This window comes from Panthera uncia, assembly GCF_023721935.1.
Source record: "Panthera uncia isolate 11264 chromosome B3 unlocalized genomic scaffold, Puncia_PCG_1.0 HiC_scaffold_1, whole genome shotgun sequence".
NCBI classification, from domain to species: Eukaryota; Metazoa; Chordata; class Mammalia; order Carnivora; family Felidae; genus Panthera; species Panthera uncia.
In genome coordinates, this window is record NW_026057582.1 from 4,822,915 (window position 1) to 4,847,225 (window position 24,311).

A 24,311-nucleotide genomic window follows, 5' to 3' on the forward strand; every position below is an offset into this window, starting at 1 on the left:
CACACGTGCGTGCATTGTCTCTCAAACAAAAAAAGAGAAACATTTCATTCAAGCGTGTAAGGACACCTTAACCATCACATGCATTTTTATAGCTCAAGTGCTTTTGCAAGTGCCTACAGTTTTGAAACTCCAGCACCTGGCACTTTCAGGCCTTCCTGCAGACCTACTGCCCGGACCCCTCCTGCCCATTCAAAGCAGGTCCTGCTTACTGGATTCAGTAGCTCTTTGGGAATGGTAGTCACGCCTCCATGCTGCGAAGGGAACAGACGTCGAAAAGGCAGCAAGTGTCCTCTCTCCTGCCATTTCACCTTCTAGGGCCTTTAACAATGATTGGCATGTGGCAGGAGGTTAAAAAAAATGCTAAAAACGAATAAAGGGTGCTGAGAAGGCACGATGCACCCAACTCTCTGTTCGAGTGTGACAGATGGAACGAAGACGACCGAACGTTCTTTCTGCCTTCAAGTAACCTTCAATCTAGTCAAGAAAATCAGATTGAGAAAACTTAAATATCAGATGACGTGTGACCTACCTCGAGTGCTGTAAGGGAGTTTAGAGAGAACAGAGAAGTTTATGTGAATAAAGAGGTCAGAAAAGGCTTCCTGAGGGAAGTGTGAACAGGGCTGGGTTTCGAAGGACTTCACGGAGAGACAATAAAGCTTCGAGATGGGGAGGCAAAGTGGCGTGTGCGGATCCGCGACTTAGCCAGGTTCCCTGGGGCAGAAGGAAGGTTCCTGGGGGCTGAGCTTTAAGAGAACACGCAGTCCGGCCACGGAGGGCGCCACGTACAGGAGAAAAGAGGGGCTGGACTGGTAAGAGACTGAGCCGTATTATAATCTGGTCCCCAGAGTAGGACACGTTCCTCTCGGCCCCCATCTTTCTTGAAGCAAGCTGTCCTTAACGTCTTCAGTCAGGGCAGGGATGAACTGATTCCCACTTGCTTCATACCAGGGATCTGATTAGCGTGAACATCCCGGCCAAGACCAGGAAAACACACAACGTCGTCACCTACCTTCCTCTACCTGGGGAATCCCTACCTCCCTCACTCCTTCAGTAGGGCGTAGAGTAACGAACGGATGCAGTCTTTGCTCTATGGCTTTGGAAGTGCTCCAAGTTTCCAACTACGGAAGCATCTTCTCTCCAGGAAAAGGAGTTTCATCGCCGAGTACAAATGCTTCTTTATTTAAGTCAGAGTTTGTTCGATGTCCTGATCACAACAGGCACACGGTTTTACCCATCTCCCTGGAGAAGGCTCTATCTCGACACAATGCACAGCTTCTGGCTTCTGCACACAGTGAAAGATGGCGGCCAGAGCACAAGTTCTCAACACTCGGGAGGGAGCACCGGGAGGGACGCCCGCTTCCTGCTCCCGGCTCTTGCCTGGCGCCCCTGGCCTGCCGCCTGCACGCCCGTGGCCAAGAAGTGATTTTCAAAGATGCAGGAGCTTGGAGTTTTCACGTTTCCTCCAGGGCCTCCACAGGCAAAGGCAGGTTGTCTTCGTCTCGTCCAGCACTTGTGCCGGTAAAGACGGAGGGAGGCTGGTCTCAAAGAGCGCACAGCAAGATTAACCCTGGCACTTGGCAGGCTCTGAACTGGCTGACTGGCGTGAAAACAATTCCTCTCGCTCGTGAACGAGTACAAGTGAACTCCTGAATGCCAAAGCGACTAGCTGTGAGGTTACCGAACCCAAGAAAGGCCTCGAACCAGCAAGGCTTCAGTCCAGACCAAAGGCTGCGGTCTTTACCGGCCACACACATCCAATACACCTGGACTTACGAGTCTATGGCACATGTAAGCACGTTTCCGTATCCGGTGCTCCCAGCTTTCCAAAGCTCCCACACGGCTGTCACCTTACTCTCTCTGAACCACATCTCTGTGAACAAAATGTTATCTCTGTTTTCCAGGTGGACGGCGAAGGTAAGTGACTGACCCAAAGCAACACAGTATCACAGAGAGAGTTGAGGGTTTCCAGAGTCCCAAGGTCAAGTTCTTCCCACAAACTCTAACTGGGACTGTGCGCAGGAATAACCGGCAGAGCCTCACGCAATGCACGTACCCAGGTTCCGCGTCTGGACAGCTGGTCTCAGTAGGGCTGAGGTGCAGCCTGGGCCCCCTCTGTTTTGACCTTGATGGGCCCTCCCAGGAGAGAACCATCACATGGAATCCTCGACTTGAGGGCCTTCAGAAGCTTCTCCTGATGTCAGGCAGAACCCCCAGGCCCAAAGGTACCCTGTCACATGTACAACAGCTGCTGCTCGTTGGAAAGGTGCCCACCACCGTGTCCTTGTCTGTAATCCACTGTGCCCTCCCATGGAAGGGGAGACGCTTGCAGGTCACACATTGCACCTGCCCCGTGCAGCCCACATCAGCTCACCACAGCTCGCTTGGCTGTGGACGAAGTATGTAGACACTGAGGGAGTGTCCGCACGTGGGGTGGGCTCGGGCTGTGCTATCCTAACTGGACAGAAGACACCAGAATCTCGGTCCACCAACTGCAAGGAACCTAATCTCTCAGACCAGCGAATCTGCGAGCCCACAAAGCCGGGGTCCAAGCACTCAGCTGACTAGTCACACCCTGGTTGGTCTGCTGTGGCACGAGCATTTCAACAACCGGTCATCCTCCAAGGCCTGATTTCTGGCACTCGAGTCTGCACTCTTAGGGAGGTGGGGAGTTTCGAGGTTCCCCACTCTTAGTGTGTCAGGTCCCCCTCCCGGCTCGTGTGCAATTTCCAGTCCAGGGTGGGGGTCTACCTAAGTGTGTTGCTACCGAAGGGAAATGAAAGAAATTAACTTATTGAGTATCTCCTGAGGCCCCCCGCTAGATGCTTCACGTGAGTAATCTCATTTAATCGACACCATCACTCGGGGAGGCAGGTAATACCCCCGTTTTACAGAGAGGCAAACCAAAGCACAAAGGGCCTAAGTCACTGGCTGGAGGGAGCAAGACTGGTGGGGAAGCAAAGGTGGCGAAGCGCCTCCCCTGAGTGTCGGCACACACACCCTGAAGGGGACAAGGGCTCACCTCTGCAACGCAGTGAACGTCGGGGCAGGGATGTCGCCAATGCCGAGCAAAGGACGGAACAGACTCGGCTGCTCTGGGGAGAAAAAGCTCTTCCCTCGGGTTTCATCAGGCAAAGCGTGGCTGGGGGCACACGCCACACCCCCTCCCACACCTCGGCCCCCAGACTCCTGAGTGGCCCCTGCCTCATCTCCTTTCACCTGAACCCCTCCCCTCTCCCAGACTCACCCAGGGGACACCTCCTCCCGAAGGCTCCCTTCAGTTCTCAGCACGGCAAAACCACATCCTCCTCCTGCCCACGCACCTCACCGGTGTCCCTAAGAATTTATCCTACACTTCAGCGTTTGTCTGTCTTTGGCTACCCCACCCCACGCTTTTGCTGTCGGTTCAGCACCCTCTCAGGACAGTAAATTTCTGCAGGGAGGCCTGAAGATTACACACAGGTCACGTACTTGCATCTTCTACTGGGGCTTATGTTTAGTAAATGTTTAGGAAGTGTTTTCTCAATGAACAGTTACCCTACCCGCTAAAAGGCCCTCCTTCCTTCCAAAACATACATACCGAGTCTCAAAACCGACACAGTTAGAGACGCTTTTGCAAGTATCCCAAGGAACCAGCAAGAATCATACGGACCCAGGTTGGTACCCTCTTCCTCATTCCTCTGGGTAATGAGCCCAGTTAACTTCTTTCCTCTAAGTTTTGTTCGCGTGTGTTTAACACAAGAGACTACTAATATGCTAAGCAAGGAGAAAAGGGGAATGGAAATCAGGACTGTTTTTACAAAAGTAGCATCTGAGCCAGTTAAATATTGACTGATTAAGCTTCCCCCGATTCCAAAATATAAAATACAAACATTATAGCAAAATTTTGTCATTTATGCACTACTTCTCTCCTCTATGTTACCCTCAAAGTAGCCCTTTTCCTAGAAGTGAAATAACTAAGGCCTAGAGAAATACAGTGACTTGCCCAAGGTCACAGCTTTTAAGTTTACCTTCTACAAACTGAAGCCAAGTCTTTGGATCCCAGATCCACAACACTGCCTCTCTTTCAGCAAAACTCAACAATAATCGCAACACTTATTTAATAACGGAGGACAGATTGGTATTTTAAAATACTTCTGCTCTGCCGCCATAACAGCTACATCATTTCCCAGAATAACGTTCGGCTTGTGGCCAGTCAAACTCCAGGCAAGACTGTCAAGTCAATGCAGTCTGGCTGTCCTCCCCGCTCCTGCTCTGTTTTTCTCTCCTTCGACTCTCCACCCTCTGCTCTTTCCACCAACCAGGTGCTCCCACTATCGCCTATTAAAGACCCACACAGCTGTGCATTCTAATAGATCCTGGGGGATCAAAGACCGTGTGATCATAAGCTCCTCGCAGCGAGGGACTGTGACCGATAGAATTCAAATTACTTTAATACCTACCTACAACATCAGTCTCGTAGGCATTTACCAACCCCTCCTAGACTAGAGCTGACAGCGTGCTAAGACTTGGTAGTGGTGGAGGACGACTAAGACACGCTCCCTGACCACCAAGAGCTCAAACTGCAGGAGGGCAGGAAGATGTGGAAGGAACACTGTCGTAAATCGCCCCGAGGGCAGCCCTGCAGAGAGACGGGATGTAAGGGCCGAAGGGGTCAGGACAAGGGGTCAGTCCATCCCACCCCAGGTGGGGGTCCTCTATTCTGTTCTCCGCTTCCCACAGACGCGGAGGGGTGCCGAGAGCCAGGCCCCACAACGGGCTCTGGGCCCACCGGAGAGACTCACGAGGGTGTGCCAGCTGGAGGACGTGAGGTCCATTCACAGGAGGGCATTCCAGGCACAGACTGTCTGAGGAGATGAACGGAAGTGAAACTGCCTACGCCTCCTTGCTGGGTGCCTTCAGGCAAATTACCCAACCTCTCTGGGTGTCTGTTCTCATTTCTTTCATCCATTTAACAGGTGTTTTTTAGACAGCTACCATTGCAAGGCACTAGGGATACAGCAGTGAACAAAAATAGATTTTTAAAGCCCTACTTTGCAGCACTTAACGTTCTGCTAGAGGGAGACAAACAATAAACAAACACAAAATTAAAATCCACAGGAAGTAGATGGTGATATGTGATCTGGGGGAAAAATGGGGCAGAGTAAGGCGGAAAGGGAGTGCCCATTATGGGAGGGGGTATGTTAAAAAGAGAGGTCGAGGCCACAGCTGAGCAGAGACCCCAGGAGATGAGGCAGCAAACCATGCCGGCATCTGGAGGAAGAGGTCGGGAGAGACGGAGTATGGCGGCTGAGCAAGCCCTGTGAGATACCCCCAGAGGGGGGCGCCCGCAGCCAGGTGGAAAGCCACTGGAGGGTTCTGAGCTCTGGACTGACATGGCCTGAGTCGATATTTTCCAATGAAAACCAGCTGAAAAACCAGGAGCAGGAGGGCAAGGCACACGGGAAGCTTGGAGGCAGTTACAAGACCACGGCGGTGAGTCGGGTGGGAGACGGTGGCCACGTGGACCAGGCTGGTAGCACCAGAGGCGCCGAGAAGTGTCGGGACTCTGGGCATGCTTTGACGTAGCACCGACTGGGGTGCCTGGGTGGCTCAGTCGGTTGAGTGACATAGAGCCGGCAGAACTCGCCCGGATAGCTCAGGCACGGAGTAGGAGAGAAAGAAAAGGGTCAGGGATGATGGAGCTACCAAAGGAAGGCTGGGCTATGGAAAACTGTAGAAGCAATGGCTCCAGAAAAGATACAAGAAAGGTGTCAGATGTGCTAAGTTTGAGATGCCCGGCAGACTTCCAGGTGGCAGCACAAAGCAAGCAGCTGAATCCACGGGACCAGTCTGGGGAAAGGTCTGGGGGGGAGGTATACGTTTCAGGTTTGTCCACATCCCCGAGCTTCTGTTTTCATTTATGTTACGTGGGTTCCAGTTACCGTGGGCGAAGCGACTAGCGGTATCTGGGGAACAGCAGGGCAACAGCCCCTTCCCCATCGCTGCCCAGCCCAGCCTCCGTCTCCTGTTGATGAGTGTTACCTGCTCGCCACAGCGTGAAAGTCGCCGTACCTAAACCCCCATCTCTTGGGCGGATGACAGGGCCGGGGAGATGAGAGGGGCTAGGCTGGCTTAGGCTCCGGACACCGGGTGGGCTGTGCTGGCTTCCAGACCTCAGGTCTTCCCCGAGACCCCCTCATCTCAACTCATCTCCATATTCCAGTGGAAGAGCAAGGGAAAGAACGACACTTTCCAAGACTGGATATGAACACGGATTAATCAAGAAAGAGCCGGTTGGTGTTTGAACCTCCACGCTTCCAGGACACTTTACTCAACAAAAGAAAATAAAGCAAACAGTCTCAGGGTAGTACCTTCCCGTTTTCACGTGACTGACACATTCCAACTATGGATTTTAGATCTTGGAGTTGGCATACCACATTCCTTCTAGAAATAAACCAGGGTAAGCATCAGGAATTCTGAGAAACAGAGGTTTCTGATTTGGGTTCCATTCTCCCTTGTGGGATCACAGAGCCAAAAATCACATTTTAAAATGTTTCTTCTGGGGAGGGGAGGGAACGTGGTCCCTGCTCGGGCTCTGGAAGTGGAAGGGAAGCCAGAGAGGCCTCCGCAAAGCTGTCTCTAGTACTCACTGGTGCTCAGAAGGCAGTCGCCGTGGTGTGTAGTGACTGGCAAATGTTTACTAAACCATGAATTCAGTAAACTTCTCACGTAAGAGGTCTTTTTAAAAAGGCAAAAATATAAGGGAAGCGTGTCTACCACAGCAGCCAGCTAGAACAGCTTGCCTGGTGTTGGAACAATACAGTCTTGAAGCCAACGGCAGGCAGAAACTACCCTAACCATCTGGAAAATGCTGGCCCAACCACCCAAGCTCTCAGGATTCTGCAACCCTGCGGGTTTGGCCCCAGCAAATCACTATGATGGTCAGCAGGCTCTGCAGTGAGATCACCCGCAGAGATTCCTTAGGAAACGGGAGCAGAGCTCTGCCACCCCAGCGGCTGGGGTGTGCTAAGGACACTTCGCAGTTTTCTCAGGAGGTCAGCCACGGGCTTTTCGACGCGCTCTTCTGAACCAGCGCACTGAACGGGCACCGTGGCACCAGCACCAGACCCGCACCGAGCCGGCCTGATCACGTGCCTGTTTCTCCTTCCTCGTTAAATCCCCTGAAAACGATCGGTGTCGACTGCTTATTGAGGACCTATTGTGCGTCAAGCAGTCTTAGGCACAAAGGAGTCAAAGTTAAAAACACAGGACACTGGAAAGCTCTCAGGGAACTCCTCGTGCCTTACTAGGGAGTAACGTGTCCCCTGACGCACAGAGCAAGTTCACGTCCTCTCATTTGCTTCCAACGGCGTCACAGACATTCTTAGAGAAAATTCCCACAGAAGATGATGACGATAAAAGGCGAAGAGCCCTGCCAGGTCCACACAGGCCGTACGTGGCGGAAACTGGGTTATAAACTCGGTTTGGCCCCTCCCCAGGAGGAGGGGCCGCTGTGACGATCATGGTCACGGGTTAATCTCCCAGGAGCACGCCCGCCTCGGGTCCACCTGCCTGACTGGACGTGCGGCTTCCGGCTCCGGGCTTCTTTCCTACCTGGACCTCCTCGCCTTTGCCTCAGATGTCCCATCTCCGTAAGGGCAGTCTGCCTGCTTCCCCCAAGCCGACGGTTCTGAGGGTCTGCTTCCCAGGCCTACAGCATCGCCGTCACCTGGGAACTTACTAGAAATGCAGATCCCCAAGCCCAGCCCAGACCTACCAGACCCGAGCTTCTGGGAGGGGGGGGCAGCAATCCAGGTTTTCACGGGCCCTCCAGGGGTCTCCACTGCAGGCTACAGCCTGAGCACCACCCTGACCGGAGCTACAAAGCTAACAAGCTCCTCTAAAGTGCCTGTGTTGCCCCACCGTGATCACTCAGCCCCACACAAAGCCCGTGACTAAAGAAGGCGGCCAACTGTCCAGTATGGGCAGCAGTCACAAAACGCAGTCATACCCAGAAAAGTTCTTTGCGGCCAGCTTAAGCAAAGCCGGACACACAGGTAATAGACCCCCCCCCCCTTCTGGTCTACTTTCCACACACGGCCCCACCTTCTCAGTCTAGCAGCACACTGGCCCTCAACGTGACCCCATTCCAACTGCTCAGACCCAGCTTTTGGGCTGGGAGCTGACCCAAGGGGACAAGGCTTGTTGATACATATGCCTCTTCCCTAACTAGGAAACGAGGTGACCGGCTCCAAGCTCTGTTCAAGGCGATGGTTAGCTAAGGCTTACTCCATCCCGAATAGATGCTAACAGTAAGATACGAACCTCACAGCTGTACTACTTTCTACACTCTCCCAAACTCCTCCGTAAATCTCAGAAGGATCAGAAAAGCTAACCTGCCAACGGGGATTAGAACCCGGGACTCCGAATTCACCATCTATGGACCTATCTACTGTAACACGTCAAGCATAAAACAAATTCTTGTGAGTTATCTAATGGAGCTACCATAAAACAGTAAGTTCTGGTCCCCGTGTAAGGGCACAGGCCCCACGTCCCCAGAGCATGTTGCCACATGGAAAGAATATCCTTTTCACCAGCCCAGGCCACTAGAAATAATGCAGAGACACTCTCTTAAACAAAGGAGAACTTCCTAGATCCAAAGCTCCAAGTTTATAGAAAGGGCGGGGACACCCTTTCCAGCCCTGCTTTTCTTCCTACAGATCTGATGATCCTCTCATCTACTCTCTTGATTTTGATTAAAAGGTCTCTAAATTTCCTCTTACAAACAACGAAAGGTGGTTATTCTGTTATCGTTTTAATGTCTATCGCCGCAACCTTCCGGAGGGAACAAAAAAGGCCTGTAGAAACGGAACTGGGGTTCCCACACAATCACCCCCCTCGCCCATCGATATGGTATTTACGCTCAGTTCTAAAATACGTTGTAATTCCATTTGAGAAATGAGAGCCTGCCGGAGGTTAGGGACAGACACACACACACACACACACACACACACACACACACACACACTGTCTTCTGTATGCTCCAAAAGGTGGAAATATACACACGAATGGTCAGATAACCCTCCCATTCTGCCTCCTTTATTCTCATTTCTTAGAAACTACCTCTGTTGGAACATCCCTTCCCATGTTCATACCCAGGGACAGATCCTCAGAGAAGAGAAGGAATAAGATTCACAAAAGACTCATTTGGAGCATTGATAATTACAGCAGCCGAAAAGCTTCTGAAAGCAGAGAAGGACCCTGCTAACAAAACATCATCAGAGCACTTCCCAGAAAACTGCCCAAGCACGAGATTACTATTAACAATGAGGAGGGAAATCAGAGCCAAAATCAAGCCTCAACTAAGCAGACAGACTTGCAGGATTTTCCATCTTTGCTGCTACCATGAGCATTTTTTTAAAAGAGCAGTGGACTCCATGAGTTTGACAAAGGAAGAAAAACAAAAGAGAGCGAGAGACTCATTCTGGATAGAGTTGCTATTCTGCATTCATAACTCTACACCACCCACAGCAGCTCAGAGGAGGCACAAGGTGGGGTCCCCGGCAAATTTACGCACGAGCACCCCAATTATCCCCTGCTGCACGTGTGCATGCAGCTAACACCCCCGACCTGCACCACCTCTGCGCCTCCCACCCCCGCGACCGGGATAAAGCCCACGGAATGCAGGAAAGAACCGTTTTGGGGGTGAGAACCAGCCAGAGCCCGAGCTGTCATTACACAGCAAAAACCCAGCGAGAACAAAAACCCAGCGGCAGGCTGATGTAGAAAGCCCACGACGTACCTGAATTCTTCAAATGCAAACATGACCTAGTCAGAGACAACGTCCTTAGATTGTCTGGTAGCCTTTTTGGTTCGGAGGACAACCATTTAGTCAGTCGGATGGTGCAAAGTGCAGAAAAAAGAGGCGGGGTTTCCACCCCCCCCCCACCCCCCCAATATTCGGAAGTAAAAGGCTTTCTGCAGACAGGGGCCTGCGGCCTCCAGCTCCGCCAGCTGCTGACAAGCGGCAGCTAACAGGGGAGGCAGCTAGAAAACCATGTGATCATTCCAGCAAGTCTGATTAATGCAGCGTATGCTTAGGCTCCAGGCTGGGAGCTGGATTAGCCCTGAGAAGGAAGTCGAACCCCGGGCACGCCTGGGGTCCTGGGTGAATCGCATGCACATCCGCCACCCCTGCACCCGAAATCTGCAGGTTGGGAAGTGGGGGGCAAAAGCCTGAAGGAACGCAGCCGGCTCCCAGGCGACCTGCCCGATTGCCTCATCTCCCATGGCTGCCGCCGCCACGGGCAGGTGCGGCCGGTGTGGCCGGTGAACAGCGGAGAGGATTCCAGGCTGCACCTCCCTGAGAATTCCTCAGAGTTCCGGAATCACAGGAGTCACACTGTGTGCTCACCGCCTCACCGTCAACAACATGACCTTGTGGGTCCACCGTGATAAGTGATCTCACTGACTCCATCACTCATTTATTGGGTGTGTAGCACGTGCTAGGCTCTTATCGATTCCTGGAGGCACAAAACTTATGTAATGATTCCAGAACAGAAGTTGAGAAGAAGGAAACGAGGTGTCAGCCAAAAGGAGAGAAATGTTTACCAGTCTGTAAAGCCCAAGCTGGCAAGGTTTGGCTGCATTCTGAGACTTGCCATTAAGGAGATCTTCAAGCATTTGGCCGGCAAATGCTCTTTATAAACCAGGGGAGACAGATCTCACGTCAAGACCCGTGACTCGCTCCTGCCTTTCTCTCTCCCTCACACCCACAGGTACCATCAGTCACTAGTCCGGACTCTACCTCCAAAAGGTTTCTTTGAATCCGGCTGCCCCGTCCCGTGCCCGCGGCATTTCTCGCGTGGCCCGGCGCCTTACGACCGGTCTTCCTCCCTCTGTCCCTTCTGCCAGAGCCGTTGTCTGAATCTGACTTGGAGGCCGGTGCCCCTTCCAACCCCGCACGAGTCCCCCGGTGCCCACGGGGTCAGGCGAAAAGGCCTCGGCCCCGCGAACCAAGTCTTTTCTCTCCAACTCTCTCCCGGTTCCCTAACTTCCCCGGCCTATGGGGGCAAGCGGCCCAGATCGGTCCCGGCTCCGTGTGCGAGCTGCGTGTTGTCGCGCGTGCTCCACCCCCGGCCCGGTGAGCCGCTCTCGCTACTGCCACCGACGCGCCACCCGGCACCCTGCCCGATCTTCCCTGAGACCCAGAAGGGCAGCGACACGCACTCTGAGAGCCTGGCACAGAGCAGGACAGAGAGGAGCCATTGGATAAGGGTCTGCCGAAGGAACGACCGTTCGCCTCTACTCTCCATCAGGGAGGAGAGTGGCGGAGCACAGGTGTCCACGCGAAGCTGCTCCGCGGGGGCTGCGCGCATTCTCCCCGCCTCACGGAGCGGCCACGACCCAGGGCCCGAGTCAAAGACACGAAGCGGTAACCGCCGCCGGAGGCAGACTGATTAGTGAGGACGATCTGGGGGGAACCCTGTGATCCCTCAAGCCACACAGCAATCACCAGCTGAACTGAACTGCTCGCGAATGCTCGCACACGACTTCCTGACAGGTCTCCGCCTGGGACCCTCCAGTGACGGCTTCTCGGCAGAATCATGATAGAACAGAAAACACAAGAGACTCAGAGTCATTAAATAACGGAGTTTACGTCCCAGATCTGCCACTTCCTGACTCTGTGATCACCGGCAGGCGACCCGAGCTGTCCGCGCCCTGGGCTCTCTGCGTGCGCAGCGGGACTGATGCGGATGCTGCCCGGGCCTTCCTCTTGCGGGACGGCTGTGGGGAGCCCACAGGGCAGCCCCCCGGGGAGCTGTGAGAGCTCCCCGTGGAGTGCACCGAGCTGTGGAACGTTCGCGATCATCGTTACCACCTCACAAGGCTGCCTCTCCCTGACAGTGTGCGAGCTGCGTCATTCGTCCCCACGGTAAGGCCATCCCCCCTCAGTGGTACTCTACCTGCTTACAGGTAGCTTATTTATTTTAATTTTTGGGGTGACGGTCAGGGCCTTTCTGTCCCGTGATTCTCAGGACAAGGGGTGTGCGTGCATGTACACATAAACATATATACTGTGTATGGAAGTATGTCTAAAATCACTGTCCTAAATCTTAAATTTATTTTATTTAAAAAAAAATTTTTTAATGTTTTTATCTATTTTTGAGACAGAGAGAGACAGAGCATGAGCAGGGGAGGAGCAGAGAGAGAGGGAGACACAGAATCTGAAGCAGCTCCAGGCTCCAAGCTGTCAGCACCGAGCCCGAAGTGGGGCTCGAACTCATGAACCACGAGATCATGACCTGAGCTGAAGTCGGACAGTCAACTGACTGAGCCACTCAGGCACCCCTACTAAATCTTAAATTAAAAAAAAAAAAAAAAAGCAGTAGAGGGGCGCCTGGGTGGCTCAGTCAGTTAAGCCTCTGACTCCTGATTTCAGCTCAGGTCATGATCCCAGGGTTGTGGGATCGATCCCCACATAGGGCTCTGTGCTGGGCATGGGGGCATGGAGCCTGCTTGAGATTCTCATTCTCTCTCTCTCTCTCTCTCTCTCTCTCTCTCTCCCCCTCTGCCCTGCTCACACTCTCCCCCTTTCTCTTAAAAAAGAAAAAAAAAGGCAGTAGAGATTGCCAAAGTCTTAGGAAGAGCAATTAACCCAGACCAAATAGAATTATAAGATGTTTTTATTTATTAAACTACCTGGTGAGAGTCATGGATGAGGGTAGGGGCAGCTGGTAATCAAGCCGACACAAGCTTCTTGAGGGAAAGGAGATTCCAGAGCATTCTGTTATCAGTCGTTCCCAGGCTCAGGGACAACGCTAGTGAACTGCAGACACTCACTACTTACTTCTGACTGAAGGATGTGCTGGTTGGTCTAATGGTCGGAACCTGCATTCTTAGCACCACCTGCGAGGTCTGGAGAGGAGTGGCAGTGACCTTAGCTCCCAGACATTTGTCATGCTGGGAGCTGGCCACATGGGCTTTAGCCTAGCCACAGGCAGGTCCAGGGTGGCAGAGGCCTGGGGGAGGGAGACCTCTGGACTTCATGCCTGTTTTCCATCAGTAACTCAAGACTCTCCTCTTGGAACACTCGTTATACCTTTCAGGGCAATTCTTAAGGTCCTGGTACGAGCAGAGCTGATAAAAAATGGTGAAAAATTTCCAAATCCCAGCACCAAGAATATCTGAGACAGAATTTATGAGATTCCCCAATTTGCTAATAAAGAAACAGAGGCCAAAGAGTTGAAGTAACTTGTCCAAGGTCGAACAAATGTGGAGATACTGAACACAGACATGATCATTAACATGAGGTGTCCCCAGGCCCCTGACAATTTGGGAAAGCTAACATTCCTAGGGACACACACGGTAGGCCTTCAGTCAAAACCTTTTTTGATTCACTTAATGCACTTTTGCTGCAGTTGCATTAACCTCTCCAAAAATTTAAAAACAAAACAGATCCCTTCTTCAACTGGTGAGAAATGTGAGCCCTACACGCTGAACTCATTCCTTCCCCCAAATTACATAATTCAAGTGAACCTCTACAGTGACATTTAACTTTAAAATGTAAGTTTTAAATAAAGCCATCCCTCACCTCTATTGTGAGAATTCTATTTAAACTAAAAGCTACCCCCCAAAAGCATTCTACCACAAAGCAAACACAATTATATCGTTCAATCTACCACGAGTCAAAAGTAGGAGTTACTGGCAATTATTTCCGCACTTCTGTCCACATCAGACTCTCTTAGCAAGTGAGCTCTCTCTAAGTATCTGTGCCGGGTTCCCGAAGATTACCTCTGCATTCACTCAACAAACACTTGGAGAGCTGCTATGCTAGGTACATTCCAGGCGGTGCAGAGAGACAGCAGCGAGTCCACTCACATCCCGACTCCCAGAGCTTGCTTCTAATGAGGGAAGGCACATCGTGAATGAATACAACACAGCAACGTGCCACAGAGCGACAGGAGCTACTGAACTTAGCGGCGGTGATAGGAAAGACCCCCGTGGGTAGTGGTATCTACGCTGAGATGGGAATGACAAGCAGGGGACAGTTGTGCAAACCTCGAGGAAGGATTACTGCAGGCAGAGGAATCAGCTGAGGTGGGAGGAAACAAGTGTGATTTTTCACCCTCTCATGCGGTGTGGCTGGAACGGAGGAGTAAGGAACAGAGGAGATGGGACATGAGGAAGAGAGGTCAGCAGGGCGTCAGCAGCCAGGGAAGCCACCGGAGAGTTTTCGGCAAGGGAGTAACACGACCCGATTTTCGTGGTTAGAAGAAACGTGCGAGTGGGGAGACCACTCAGAAGCTGCTGCCACAGTCCAAGTAAGAGCTGACGGAGTCTGGACTCTGGTGGTGGAGGCAGGACAAGAGAGCAGAAAACAAGCTGATGGATTACAGGTATGTTTCAGAGATAGTCTTTCCCACAACTGCACTGTTTCGTGTGGTTCTCAGATTAGTAACGAAGCAGAGCAAAGACTAAAATATTTCAGCAGAAATACTAAGAACCCCGAGAGTAACATAAGCCGAGGAAGCATAAGCTCCACGAGAGGAAGGACCTTGCCCCATCTTTACCATTCTACCCCAGAGCTGGCGCCCGGGATCATTCAAAAAATATCTGTTGAATTAATGAACCAGCAGTTTGTAGACTAAGAGAGACGATTTCATAAAAAGACAAAATTGGATGAAGTCAGCAGTCCTTGTAGTGCAACCATCCAATAATAGGGCAGATTATTCTTCTGAATAAACACGTGCAGCTGCCCCAATGTCACCCAGACAGACAGAATTTTCCCAGAAAATCCTGCCGGGAGTAGAGGGAGAATCAGGAAGATAAAAGCATGCAAGACAAATTCATATATTCCATCAAGAGATACTGGGACTCTGTTGTATGTCTAGTATCACACCACCTCTGAGAAAGGGGGAGGTGAAAGCTTCCCAACATTTGGGACCAGACCACAAGGCCTCAAAAACCTCAATGAGAGTCAGTGTTGGTAAGTCACTCCGAAGGCATCTGCAGCTGTGACACAGGATCTTCTAGGTTCTCTGTTGGCACTGGTTTCCTTTCCCACCTCAACTCACTGCTCTTATCAAGACCCATTCGCACCCCGGTACCAGCATGAGCAGCCCGGGGGGCCTGGAGTGTGACCGGCTGGGCTGTGGTCCGGTCCTTACCGGAGTGGAGTAATTCACCTGTAATTCACCTGTCAGAGTGTCTGCTCCCTCACAGAGATATTACGAGGGCCAGATACAACAGGTGTGCCAGCGTTCTGTGAGTTGTGTGTGCCAGATATGTAGATGAGAATACTATCATTAACAACAAAGGAAATTATCCTTTTCTCCTCTGTGCCTCTGAGGTCTTGATAAGGCAGGAATTTTAAGTATTTATCCAAGTCACACAATTAGATGATTGATAAATGCAACCTACTATCCAAGGGGCCTAGAGAGTTCATAAACACGCATAATTGTGGGAATTCAGGGCTAAAAGGACCTCGTGGTCAAATGAGCCAAACCCTACTTCTGGGCAACAGCCTAGCCACCCAAGATGCTTATCTCCTCAAGGAGTGTCCACTCTGTCAAAGTGTAATTTTCAAAAGCTAAAACCCTGCCATACAAAAATACAGTATGCATGCGTCAAGGACTGATTTAAGTCGTTAATGAAGGAACAGCAGAATGACAATGCTGGTTCCAAGGTTACATGAGAAACATACATAGAGTCAGTGGGGGAAGAAAAAAAAAACAGAATGTGACGATCTTGCAAGGTTAGATATAAAACTGGTTAACCTCCCACCAAACGGTGAAACCATAAGCTTTGAGGTACCTTTTCTACTGAACAGAAATCATTTAGATCTCTACTGGACAGAAATCATGTGTAATTTATCCATTTTCTGCAAGTTAGCATCTAGCTTTACAGAAGTCAGTCTTCTCCAAGAATGTCAGCTGTCCTTTAGGTGGGCTTGCTAAAAGATGCCCCCAAGTGATCCTGAAAGGGCGTTCAGTAATCCTTGTGCCTTTTCCCCAGGTTTCAGATAATCTTCCTACAATATCTCAACATAGCTTATCATCCACTCCAGGGGGCTGTTGGGTAAGAAGTTCTTTCCTGTCTGGTCCATTTTTGCTTCTGCCTCGTTTACATCCTCTTATTTTATGAAAATCCTTCAAATGACTGCAGTCAATTCGAAATTACTGCTTAGTCCTCTCAGGTCAAATCATCCTGAAATGGGAGGGGGGGGGGCTATTTTCTAGAACTTCCAGCTTTCAGTGCTTCTCTGAATTCTCTCCAACTATCACACTTGTGGGTCTCTTAAAAACAAAAAAGGGAACATCTGATTCATAGGTGCTGATTCACAGAGCCCCTCCTCCCCCTCCTCCAGATCTGGCTATTCTGAAGCACTTACCATAATTAACTCTAATTCCTCAACTTCACAAACCCACCCCTATCATCCCTTTCCTTCCAATGTAATAGTGCTTGGAAGTCACAAACCAAACCCACTACAGAGACATACAAACTCAGCCCACACTAACTGGCACAATAACGTGAAGTCAAAGAAGAAATGGACTGAATCAGAGAATGTCTTGTTCATATCTGTATTTTCCACAGAGGGTAGGGAAGTGGAACGAATAAACTAATTAATTAATTAAACGTTCTAAAGAACTGAAGGAGTGAGTGGATTCCAAAGGTTCTGGGATGTCAAGTGTCTTCCAAGAAGCTAAGTGCGGAAGGGAACTTCTGGGGCCAGTCCAGGGGGAGCCTTTGGAAAACGGAGGCTGCCTTTGTCCACTCCGGCTGTGCTGTAACAAAACCCCACACGCCGGGGAGTTTACAAATAAACATTAACTTCTCACAGTTCCCGAGGCTGGAAGTCCAAGATCAGGGTCCCGGCATGGGCAGGTAAGGGCCCTCTTCCAAGCTGCAGACTTCTCATTGTATCTGCACGTGGGGGAAGGGGCCAGGGAGCTCGGCCAGGTCTCCGTCAAAAGGGCGCTAACCCATTCGTGAAGGCCCGGGCCCAGTCACCTCCCAAAGGCCCCACCTCCTCATGCCATCACACTGGGGGTTAGAATCCCCACATGTGAATTTTGGAGGGACACAGACATTCAGACCGCGGTAGAGACCCAGTGAATGAACAATGTGGGAATTTCTAGCACCTACTGGCAAGGCAGGGATGACGATATTTTATTTTAAAGGTAGAAAGTAAAGCAGGGGTCTAAATCCTTACATCTAAAACCAGACCACAGGGGTGAGGTCTACGCCGCAGTCAGAGGAGCTGTCCCTGTGTTTTGAGCACCTAAGGTCTACAGTCTAGACACCAATCCTGACCATGCAGCCCCTTCCCAATATACAAGCCCTAAAAAGGAGAACCTTAATTTAACACATGTTCTGTCTCGAGAAGGACTCTTAGGGAAGACATAATGGTAGAGAAATCACATGAATATATGTCTAAGGGAGCTTTAATTTGGGAAGTCCTGCTTTAGATAAACACATTTTATTCCCTCAAAAAGCTAGTTTTTCTTTCTCACATTTTCTTTCCGATAATCGGGCTTTCTCTATTTCTGATTCCCTACTAACATGTACAAGGTGGTGTTTTTCCTCCTCCAAAATAGCACTGCTTCTTAGTTTCCAAAAAAGTTCCATTTGCATAAGCCTCGCAGTGGTGTTTATATTCCTTCTTACAGAAAGCTCTGACACCCAGCCTATAACCCTGGTGTTTAAATTAATAGGTATCAGGACGAACTGATTAAGACCTCCACATGGATTCCCAATGCTGGGCAGGATTTATTAGGTAGCTGACTAAGTTTGGAACCGCAGTGTTTCTGTAAAAACGTATTCTCACTAACATGAAAAAAATATGAGCCCTTGATTATTTTCCATGCCTCATTCTCAAACCATTCACTCTCCCACGACACTATGTTCCTTGGACCCCACAGCACATACTGAAAAAAAGGAAAAGGAGGGCAAAAGGGACGTAGGCGCTGGATGAACCGAGCTTTGCGAACCACTGTATTCCACCGAAAGAACATGGAATTTGAAGGGCTTCACAGATTTCAAGTGGTAAGTGACTCTAAGAAAAATGTCAGTCCGATCTCCTTTTGACCACAGAAAGAGAAAAACACAGTACCCTGCCTACTGTCAGAGACGGAATCAGAAGTGAAGTCTCCTGGTTTCTAATGTAGGTGCCTTATCCTATAAGCCAGTGGCCCTCAAGAGCGGGGACCTCCAGCAGCAGTAACGGCATCATCTGCCAGCTCGTCAGAGATGAAAATTCTCGGCCCCTCCCCAGACTAACCGAACCAGAGACTTCGGGAGGATGCCACCCGGCAATCTGTGTCTGGCCAAGCTCTCCAGGGGACTCGGGTGCACGTGAAAGTCGGAAACCCACGGACGGCTCTACCACCAGATTCTCAGGCGGGGGAATCTCGGTGCCCCAGGGGCCACCGGGCACTGTGTGGAGACACTGTCCGCGGTCACAGCTGGGGATGATGGAGGGGTGCTCCCGACACCTGGGGGGTGGAGGGCAGGGACACTGCTGCGCATCCTACTATGTGCAGGACAGCCGTCCACAGCACACAATTCTCTGGCCCGAAGTATCTATCGGTGGTGCGGGGGTGGAGAGACACCGCTCTCTTCCTCCCACGGGGAGGGCGGGAAAGAGAAGTCGTTCATGCTGCACACGCTCTCTCCACAAAGTGTCCACCGCCCGCAGGCAGAGGTTTGCTTCTCTTTCATAAACGTGTCCCCTCAAGCTGTACTTCCCAAGCTGGTGTGCCTCCCCAGGTATGCGGCTCTGGCATCTGGACCCCTCGGCTGTCTGGGAGGCCGGCGCCCAGCCCCCAAAGCCAGTCCCTCCCACGGCAAGCAGCTACATCCCGCTCCAGGTGTGCCACAAAGTACTGTCATTTTCCAGGAGAACCATGATGTGATGAGAGATTAGACATCAGCACTAATCTTTTTAAAAAAGCCACAACCACCTCCCATTTCCAGTAATGGTGAGAGAGGTTGTTTAGGTCAACCCTCCGAGTGAAAAGAACCAAAAGAAGCCAGATCAAACTGCTAAAAGAACCAGACATTTCTAAAGTTTATTTGAGAGAGAGAGAGAGAGAGAGAGAGAGAGAGAGACAGAGCACGAGCAGGGGAGGAACAAAGAGAGAGGGAGATACAGAATCGGAAGCAGGCTCCAGGCTCTGAGCTGTCAACACAGAGCCCAATGTGGGGCTCGAACTCATGAACTGTGAGATCATGACCTGAGCCAAATCAACCAATTGAGCCACCCAGTCGCCCCCAAACCAACATTTTTTTTTTATTTCATTTTTTTTAGTGTTTGTTTATTTTTGACACAGAGACAGAGCATGAGCAGGGGAGGGGCAGAGAGAGAGACACACACACACAGAATCCGCAGCAGGCTCCAGGCTCGAGCTGTCAGCACAGGGCCTGATGTGGGGCTGAAACTCACGAACTGCGAGATCATGACCCCAGCAAAGTCAGACGCCCAACCGACGGAGCCATCCGGGCGCCCCCTCACCCCTTTACTTAAATTTTCTTTTTCCCAAACCGACATTTCTAAAGGCATCAAATTACTGTCAAAGATGGTAAGGAATTTCTAGGCTAAAACAGAGGAGAAAAGAGAGGGTCTGAAAAGGCCAACGGGCACAGAAGCCCCTTTTTTGCCCTGATGGCAATGTTTTCATCCCGGAAAATACAAACTTTGATGCTGGCCCCACAGGGCAGGCCAGTCACCCCCTCAGGGTGCGCCCTCTTCCTTGGAAGGGATCCTCAGACATCCCCAAGGAAGCAATCCGCGGCACCTCAGCTGAAAATCTCCTGGCACCTCCACCAACCAGCGTCCCACTGGCGGCCATCGTACCCAAACAAAGGCCGCCTGACTTTTGACCAGCCCAGAACAACAAAAGGGCACAAAGATGTTGATTTTTGTAGGACTGAAGACAGCAATAAACTGAATATCCATCGACAGGGATCGGTCAAACGAAGTACAGCATATACAAAGAGTCCCTGTAAACACAGACGGCTAATGCCACGGACTTAGGGATACTGTGGTATAAGAAACACCTCCACGAATCAAACAAGGAAGCGAGTTCCAGAAAAGAACGTGCAGGGCGGCGTATGTTCACGGACGCGTTACCGCACACACCACGCGGCCCGGTGGCCGTAAGCTCAGCCTTTCGGTCCAGAGAGCTTGCCGCTGCTTGGCCTTGGGCAAATTAAATGACTTCACTGTTCTAAAACACCAGTTTCCTTCCGCCTAAAACGGGGTGACATCGTGATCTCCAAGGCTCTGGTGAGAAGCAAGGGATGCACCGCACGTGGAACCGCTCGGGCCGGAGCCAGGAGCGACAGCTCGGTACGCACAGCTGCTTGTTACTTGTGATGCTGCTACGTGCGTGTGCACGCGCATACAGAGACGGCTGGAGGCATGCCGGCCAAAACGCTCACAACTGCTTATCCCTAGGGGCCTGGCGTCCCTGGTCACGTGTGCTTTATTTACGTTTTTTTTTTTTTTTTTGTATTCTTCTGTATTGTCTGATTTTTACAGCGAACAGGTATGAATTTTATAAAAACAGTAACGCTATTTTCTTTTTTTTTTTAAATGTTTTATTTATATTTGAGACAGAGACAGAGCGCGAGCGGGGCAGGGGCAGAGAGAGGGAGACACAGACTCTGAAGCAGGGTCCAGGCTCCGAGCCATCAACACAGAGCCCGACGTGGGGCTCAGACCCACGAGCCGCGAGATCGTGACTCGAGCCGAAGTCGGACGGCCAACCGACTGACCCACTCAGGCACCCCAACGCTATTTTCTATGTACCCTCCCAGCACACACACAAGTGTACAACCTGAACAAACTATTCCGGTAGCACTAATGTGACAGGCGATATCTCAAAGTAGAGATCCGTGGGAAACCAGAAGAGCAAGCTGGGGAAAGTGAAACTCTAGGCCCGGGACATCACGAATATTCGCAGAATGAAGGAAGGAAGCCACGAACGGGGAGGCCACGGCGTGCAGCGGCACTGAGCTCCGGAGCCACACGCAGCCGGAGTTTAACACCAGCTCTGCCGCTCCTAGCTATTACCCTCGAACGACTTATTTTCAGTTGCCTCACCTCTACGACAGGACTGTACCAATGCACAGGGCTATCACACGGTTCAAGGAGACTGTGAATGCAAAAGCAGGTTTGCGTTTCATAAAAGTTCAACGAGAGCTAGTTCTCCCCGCCCTGCCCCCTTCCTTGGTCCCAGGAATGCCAACAACAAACTGTGTGACCCTGGATAGGCTGTTCCACTGAGCCTCAGTTTTCTCACCTACAGAGTGAGAATAGCATTTACCTACTTCTTGGGACGCGGTGGTAATTAGGTAAGCGATTTTTGTATAGTTTACGTGGGAAGACTTACCATAAGTATTAAGGGAGTTTTTTTGGCCGGTTTCTTTTCTAGCCTCTTGGCTCCAATATACTGATTTTAGGAAGCTTTTACAACCTAACCGACACGCAGATCTTATTAACTGGCAATAATTTACTGGCCATCGAGAGCTTTCCCAGAATAGCCTACTCCCAGTCTACCTGAAAATAAAGTCTGCCTGGATGTGACTGGAATCGGTGCCCCCCCAGGAAGCCCCGGTCTAGCCTGGCACCACTCTGGCTGCGCAGCACAGAACGGGGCAAGCAGACACGATCGCTGGGACCCGCTGGATTTCAGCTTCATTCTCCTGGTGATGAAGACGGGAACTCTGGCTTCTTCCCACTGTTTAGGGGGAAGTGCCAGCTTCTAGGAGGGGCCACCAGCTGAAGCCCTTACACAACCAGCACGTCCGCACGCTCACCGTGCAGTACCTTCATGATACCTGACACTCACGGAATCCTCTGGAAGCACTTCTCAGACAGTCTTGTACGGCTGAGGACCCGTCCAGCTTGGTGGGCAAGACAGGGATCCCTACCCCTACTTTGTTTACAGAGAGGAGGCCACAGAGCCAGGCGGTGAGGTGAACCTCAACAGAGGCAAGCTACGCTCCACCCATGCTGGAGTCTCCAGCGTGTCCCTCTGGGAAAGCGCAGGGGGAGGACAACCACCCGTGCCTCGGTCCTACTTAAGCAACAGCAGGGCCGGAGGCTGACACCAGGGAGCGGAGCAGAGTTTGGAGTTCACGTACATCAGAATCCCCTCTCCCTAACGAGAACAACCAAGAAAAGGAGGTATTTATGTTTACAGCTCGCATGATTGAGTTCTGCCCTAACTTGGGATGTCCAGCACCCTGCCTGAGTCTGTCCTCCGGAGTCAGAAAGATCCCAGGAGCACAGGCTGTGGAAGCGGAAGGGCTTGGAGACATCACGCGGTTTGATCCCCTCCCTTCATAAACAGATGTGTGGTAGCAAGCTCAGGCGGGGCCAGGCCTGGCCCCTAGCTCCCCTGAAACCAAGCTTGGTTCCCTTCCCCCTAGCCCCCGCCCCCCTCCCCCCGGCTGACAACCACTCTACCCCCATCCCACTCCCAGGAACCGCCTCTCTAACCCTTTCCTCTCCCAGAAACGGACACTGAACAGATACCATACGCCCAACTGTGGCAGTAAAACCCCTTCTCCTGACCTTTACTACATGAAGGACGGGCCTGTTTGCCAATGAACAGGTGCAGGACACCGCCTGCTTTTTAGGCAAGAGAACAGCTGACAGAAGAAACTACATGGTGAGTCTAAACATCTAACATTTCCCTTTCCTTCCGGCTTCTTAACTCACTCAAAGCTTGAAATTCTCAATGAGAAGCCAGATACCCACGTCAGCCCTACCAGAAATGCCAAGGGAGTTACACCGAGGCAAACAGTTACGTTTACATGTGATTAAAAACACCACCGCAGTAACAAAGATGGGAAATACCCAGTACAAACTGAAGGCTGGGACCGTAGATTAAGCCCAGTCTCCGGAACTACACTGCCGTGAGTTTTCGAGCAGCGTGGCGCCGTGATTCCCAGGCTCGGGACCTGCTGGGGCCCAGACTTTCCAGCCAAACGCACAAGTCACTTGTCTTTCTGTGCGGCAGGCTCCCCACCCATAAAAAGAGAGAAATAGCAGTACCTACCTTCTGGGGTTATTGCAAAGATTAAATGAGACCATGCACTTGACATGATGAGAAAAGTGCCGGCACGTGAAAAATACTCATTAATACCAGCCATTGTTGCCATCGTCATGACCCAGTACGTTAATTAGGAAACGGAGTTCAGATCTTGCCGAGGTACACTTTTTAACGCAAAGTTCACACTCTGTCACATCTTCACAAACTGTAAAAAGGGATTAAAGTATTCCCCAGAGAAAGCGGACTTCAAAAGAGAGAGCACTGGAAAAAACTAACTTTTAGTCTTAAGGAAGTTTTCTGAGCTTTGCTGGTATCCTGGACCTGCCAGACATGTTTCTTTCCTGAAGGATTTACTCGATCACCGTTCTTGTGAGAGCTTCACCAAGTATACAGTTATCACTCACGTTCCCGGGCAAATACCCAACCTCAGGGACAGGGAGAAGGAGCAAAAACGGTGTGCCCTCGACCGTATTTTCCCAGTTCTTTACAGCTCCCATGCCTCTGTCGTCCATCAACACAATCGAGATGAGATCCACCACAGAAAGGACATGGTTTCCCAAATGTTTGGTGTGAGTGAAGCCATCAGGAACGGAAGCAAAACAGAGTAAAACAGAAACGAGATTTTTTTCTATTCTGTATCACGTTAAAAATGAATGAGCGCAGGGTCAAATGATTTATTTTCAGTACAGGTGCTAAGACAACTCATTGGGGAAAAGCCTGGGTTTTTCAACATATGGCACTGAAATAATTGGAAATCCATATGCAAAAAAGTGAACTTAGGCCCTTATCTCACACCATGCACAAGAATGAACTTAAAACGGATCATAGGCTAAATGTGAGAATTAAAACTATAAGCCTTCTAGAAGGAAACGTAGGAAAAAATCTCCCTGATTTTGGGGTAGGCAGAGAATGATCCGTAAAAGAAAATATTGGTAAACTGGACTTCATCAAAACTAAGAATGTATGTATTTTAAGACACCACTAAGAAAATGAAAGGGTAAAAGCTACAGACTGGGAGGAAACACTGCAGGCCATATATCTCATAAATGACTTATACTCAGAATATAAAACAAAATCTCAAAATTCAACAATGAGAAAACCACCACAATATAAATGGAAAGCAACCTAAATACCCAACAACGGGTTGACTATGTAGTTAAATAATCTAGATGCCCCCAGTCAATGAAGTACTATAGAGTCGTTAAAAAGTTAAACTTTTATCAAAAAAAAAAGATGATTGATGGAAAGAGAAGGGTAAGTACATGG

At 50.6% G+C, this 24,311-nt stretch overlaps 1 protein-coding gene across 2 annotated transcripts in view; it reads right to left on the reverse strand.

Annotated features, from left to right (window-relative positions):
* The window catches only part of EVL (Enah/Vasp-like), a 148,840-nt gene that overhangs the window by 102,094 nt on the left and 22,435 nt on the right, over positions 1-24,311 (reverse strand). The window lies entirely within an intron of this gene.